The 5,542-nt window shown below is 39.1% G+C and overlaps 1 pseudogene; it reads left to right on the top strand.

The window, feature by feature from the left end:
* The first annotated feature begins 1,348 nt into the window (after positions 1-1,348).
* On the top strand, positions 1,349-2,080 carry LOC109373885 (heterogeneous nuclear ribonucleoprotein A1 pseudogene; annotated as a pseudogene).
* Positions 2,081-5,542: the final 3,462 nt, after the last annotated feature.

Here is a 5,542-nt window from a genome sequence, read left to right as displayed (position 1 = left end):
AAAAAAAAAAAAAAGTAAAAGATATAAGAAGAGTAACATTATTTTGGAAGCTTGAAATCAAATGGATGTATTTTAACTAATTTATAAGACCAAAGAAAGCTGAATCTTTAGTTTCCAGTGGGGGGAGGGGGACTGAAAAACAACCCTATTTATATGGTAGAATCCCTCAAAAGTTTAGGAACTGTCACCCATGCTACCCCAGGAAGTAGGAATGAAGATGCAGCTTAAAACAGGTTTGGATAAAAGTCTATACAAGTAGTCTGACTGCCAGATCTTCTCCTGAGCGCCTTTCAAGCAAGTAAGTGCTCAAAAGACTGGAGTTTTGTTTTCTGGGTTCCTGGACATGGGGACACAGTTGGAGTAGGGTAATAAATAACATTTATGTATTAAATGTTAAAACCACCATCTCTCTTCCTTCAATTGGCCCTCAGGACATAAGCACCCAGATGTAAATCACCACACTTAAAACTGAGAGTTTTGGGGTGATATGGTTGGCCCAAGAGAAAAGACATAAACATATTGACATCAGAGATTTCTCACTGAAAACAGCCCAGCCAGACCTTCCATTTGGTTGTTTTATTTCCCATATTTAAACATAACTGGTCATCACCTCATACCAATTAGGATGGCTACTGTCAGGAAAAATAAAAAAATAAATAACAGAGAGATCCAAGATGGCAGAGTAGATAAACACTGTGCCTTCCATAAACACACTAAAATTACAACTAAATTATAGAACAACCAACCTGGAGAACCATCTGAAGCTTGGCTGAACAGAAGTTTTATAACTAAGGATGTAAAGAAGGAGCCACATCAAGACTGGTAAGAGGTATAGAGATGCGAAATGGACTGGCCCCAAACCTCTGCGTGTCAGTTGAGAACTGGGAGGGGTATCTCAGTCATGGAGATTCCCCCTGGAGGAGCGAGAGACCCCAGCCCCACACCGACCGTCCCAGCCCAGAGCACTGGTGCCAGGAAGAGGAACCCCCACAACATCTGGCTGTGAAAAACAGTAGGGATTCTACCACCTGTGTGGGATGGAAGCCTGCGGGAAACCCAAACGTCCTCTTAAATGGCCCACACACAGACTCTCGGACTCACAGGCACTCACCTTGGACTCCAGCAGAAGGACAATAACTTGGAGAGGAGTCCGAGGCAATTGGGGTGGGAGGGGGGCAGACTGAGGTGTGTGGCTATGAAGCAGGAGCTGGAGGACAGTCACCATTTTTCCCGTGTGGGATTCTTCTCCCATGTAGGCAGGCACCATCTTTTCCTGGGTTGAGCCTTCTCCCTCATGGCCAAATCTAAACCTGATTGGTCTGGTGAGCTCTGATGCTCCACCCANAAAATTGAAGTGATTGAAATCATGACTGACCAAGGCAGTGGCAAGAAGAGAGGCTTTGCTTTTGTAACCTTTGATGACCATGACTCTGTAGACAAGATTGTCTTTCAAAAATACCATACTGTGAATGGCCACAACTGTGAAGTAAGGAAATCCCTACCTAAGCAAGAGATGGCTAGTGCTTCATCCAGCCAAAGAGGTCGAAGTGGTTCTGGAAACTTTGGTGGTGGTCAAGGAGGTGGTTTTGGTGGGAATGACAACTTTGGTCATGGAGGAAACTTCAATGGTCGAGGTGGCTTTGGTGGCAGTTATGGTGGTAGAGGATATGGTGGCAGTGGGGATGGCTATAATGAATTTGGTAATGATGGTGGTTATGGAGAAGGCAGCCCTGGTTACTCTGGAGGAAGCAGAGGCTATGGAAGTGGTGGACAGGGTTATGGAAACCAGGGCAGTGGCTATGGTGGGAGTGGCAGCTATGACAGTTATAACAATGGAGGAGGCAGAGGTGGCTTTGGTGGTGGTAGTGGAAGCAATTTTGTAGGTGGTGGAAGCTACAATGATTTTGGCAATTATAACAATCAGTCTTCAAATTTTGAACCCATGAAAGGAGGAAACTTTGGAGGCAGAAGCTCTGGCCCCTGTGGTGGTGGAGGCCAATACTTTGCCAAACCACAAAACCAAGGTGGCTATGGTGGTTCCAGCAGCAGCAGCAGCTATGGCAGTGGCAGGAGGTTTTAATTACTGCCAGAAAAAAAGGAGAGGAGAGCCAGAGAAGTCACAGGGAAGCTACAGGTTACAACAGATTTGTGAACTCAGCAAACACAGTGGTGGCAGGGCCTAGCCGCTTCAAAGAAGACATGTTTTAGACAATACTCATGTGTATGGGCAAAAAANTGAAAATTAAATGAGATAAGGCAAGTAAAGCACTTGGCACAGGATATAACCCATAGTAAACAACTGATAAATGACAACTACCACTGCTATTATATCATTAGCAACACTCTGATTAAGTACCAAACTAGTCACTGCACATGTGCACACATTTACAGCCCTTACTAGATGAAGGTGAAGCTACTGGCCATGTAAAAACAATTTCAAAAGAATAAATCTGGTTCCTAAAGGGTTTGTTGCTTTCTAATAAATGTAAAACAGCCATAATGATTACCTAATATGATTTACTTTGCAAGAGACTTCATTGGTAACTACAATAAATGCCATGCTTGCAAATGTTACATCATAGAGAAAAGGACAGTTTGCCTATACTTCAAATATTTAATCTTGTATTAACTTATTTATTACAAACTAATGATGAAAATCTCTTTATACTCATCAGAAATTTGTTTAGTTCAAAAAAAGATGACAACCTGAATAGCTTATTTCATTACTGTTTCATTAATTATCTTGGGAACTCAGAAGAGCTACACTCTCAGTCCAGCAACCATAGTCACTGCGAAGAGTGACGATGGCAACCATGTTTGTGCCCGATCCTGACAACAGGAGACATTATGATAGGAGGTATCAGGAGGTACCATTGCCACAGACACTCTTAGAGACAGCTAGTGGTTGCTTGGTAACCTGTTCTACAGTATGGGATTAGCACAAGGTAAAGTGAGGAAATAACAAGGCCTGACAAGAGTTCATACTTCCTTGAGAGAGGGAGAAAGGGTATGATGCAGCCAAACATTCCCAAGAATGAAAAGAGCTCAAAACCCATTATATCTTCAGAGACTACATTATAATTTCTGCCACCATCACTTGTAAAACACACCGACATTTTGCTAGTGAAAGGAGTAACTTATAAAATTAATTCCTATTTAGTAATTTTATATGANGGCTGTCAGCCACTCATGGTAGCTTTACAGCAGCCCATTGCAGCCTCACTGCAGCCCATGCTGTCGTCAACGACTCACAGCAGCCCAACTCCAAGTTGAGCTGTTGTTCACCATGTTAGCTGTAGAAGGCGCAGCGTCACTGGCCCTAATGCGGGATCCGAACTGGGGCCCTGCAGCTCAGAGCTGGCATCCCAAGCCAACTCTTAACCAACATGCCACTCACCCGGCCCAATATCAGATTTTTTAAAAAGACTTCAATGCAAGAGAAATTACCAGAGACTGAGGGATATTACAAAAAGATAAGACAGTCAATTCACCAAGAAGACATAGTAATCCTCAATACATATACAACAATCAACAACACAGCAAAACATGAGGCAAAAATTGATACAGCTTATAGGAGAAATGGGAAAATCTACAATTATACTTGGAGATGTTAATACCTCTCTCAACAATTAATAGAATAATTAAACAAAGAAAACAAGGATATAAAAGAAATTAACAACATAATATGTCATCATATTATACCATATGATATGCCAAGAAAATCTACTCCACATTTATTGACTGCTCCACTCACCAACAGAATACACATTCTTTTCCAGTGACCACAGAATATATGCCAAGATAGACTATATCCTTGGCTATCAAACAAAACCCAAGATATTCAAAATAACTGTAATCATACAGAGCATGTTCTCTAACCACAATGAATCAAACTAGAAATCAATAACATAAAGATAACAGGAAATCTCCAAACATGTAAAAACTTAAAAACACATTCCCAAGGTTGAATCAGTAATCAAAAATCTCCCAACAAGCCTAGGACCAGATGGCTTTATGGGTGAATTCTACCAAACATTTAAAAAATTAAAATTTTTTCAAAGTCTTTTTCAAAGTTGAAAAATTTTTCAAAGTTGAAAAATTTTTTCAACTTTCTCAAAGTCTTCCCAAAAAACTGAAGAGGAAGGAACACCTCCAAATACAGTTCTGACAATTAGGTTTGCAAACTCATTCTAGAAAAAGTGTTACATACCTCATTGCTGAACATCACTATGGTCACCTTTGAAATACTCCCCTTGGGAAGCTATGCACGGATGCCTGTGTCTAGTCCATGCTTCAAAGTAATTTTGGAACTCTTTTTCTGGTGGCCATCAGAGCTGTCGTATTACCCTTGATGTCCTGAATGCAATCAAAATGTCTTCCTTTCAATATTTTCTTTATCTTTGGGTAAAGAAAGAAGTCATTGGGGGGGCAGATCAGGTGAGTAGGGAGGATGTTCCAATACAGATATTCGTTTACTGGCTAAAAACTCCCTCACAGACAGTGCCATGTGAGCTGGTGCATTGTCGCGATACAAGAGCCATGAATTGTTGGCCAAAAGTTCAGGTCGTTTTTGTCTAACTTTTTCATGTAGCCTTATAAATGTCTGACCACTATGTTGTATATCTGAAACTAATATAAAATAATATTGAATGCCAACTGTAATTGAAAAAAAANGATGAGTATATTTTTAATTAAGAAAAAAATGAATATAATGCTCATACTTAATGTCCTTTAATTTCCAAGATATATTCTTTCTGTGATAGAATTTATAAATAGTTGCAAATGTTCATTAGATACTAAACCTTTTTATACTTCATTTTTGCAGTTGAAGATTGTAGAAGTTGAGATAAATATTTATAATTAACTTTCATTTTTAAATAATTATGGATTCACAGGAAGTTGCATAAAAATGGTACAGAGAAGTCCCAAATGCCTTTTATCCAATTTCTCCTAATGGTAACATCTCATAATTACAGCGCAATATTAAGACTAAGAATTGACATTGATACAATCTGCAGAGTTTGTTCAGATCTTAGATGTTTCAGATTTCATCAGTTTTATGTGGGGTGGTGGGGGAGGGGTGCTATATGTAGGTCTATGCAATTTTATTACATGTGTAACTACCACCGAATCAAGATACAGCTAAAGGATACAGTTAAGGAATATTTTAAGATTAAAATATTCCCAAAATGAAAGTGTTAAATTGCTTGTCATTAGGCAGTTGGTGGAATTATAATTGTTAATTGTCAAGTCATTTGGATAAATAAATAAGGAGCATTCTCATTGCTTTCTATTTTAAAATATGTCAGATTTATAGAAAAAAATTATTTTAAATGCTCTCAGGGATTTCTCTATTTAGAAAAGAATCTGATAGAGAAGACTTACAAATAAATAACCATCTTATTGTTCTATCATGTTCTTTGTCATGTTATAAATAAAGGTTTTCAGTTTGAAACTTGAGAATGTTTTTCATGTCTCTCAATAACAGATGAAGCAATGAAAGTACTCTGCCACCAGGTGGTGGTCCCTCTAATATGTGCTT

Source organism: Hipposideros armiger, unplaced genomic scaffold (assembly GCF_001890085.2).
Source record: "Hipposideros armiger isolate ML-2016 unplaced genomic scaffold, ASM189008v1 scaffold_749, whole genome shotgun sequence".
Lineage (NCBI taxonomy): Eukaryota > Metazoa > Chordata > Mammalia > Chiroptera > Hipposideridae > Hipposideros > Hipposideros armiger.
This window is presented reverse-complemented; position numbering and strand designations above follow the sequence as displayed.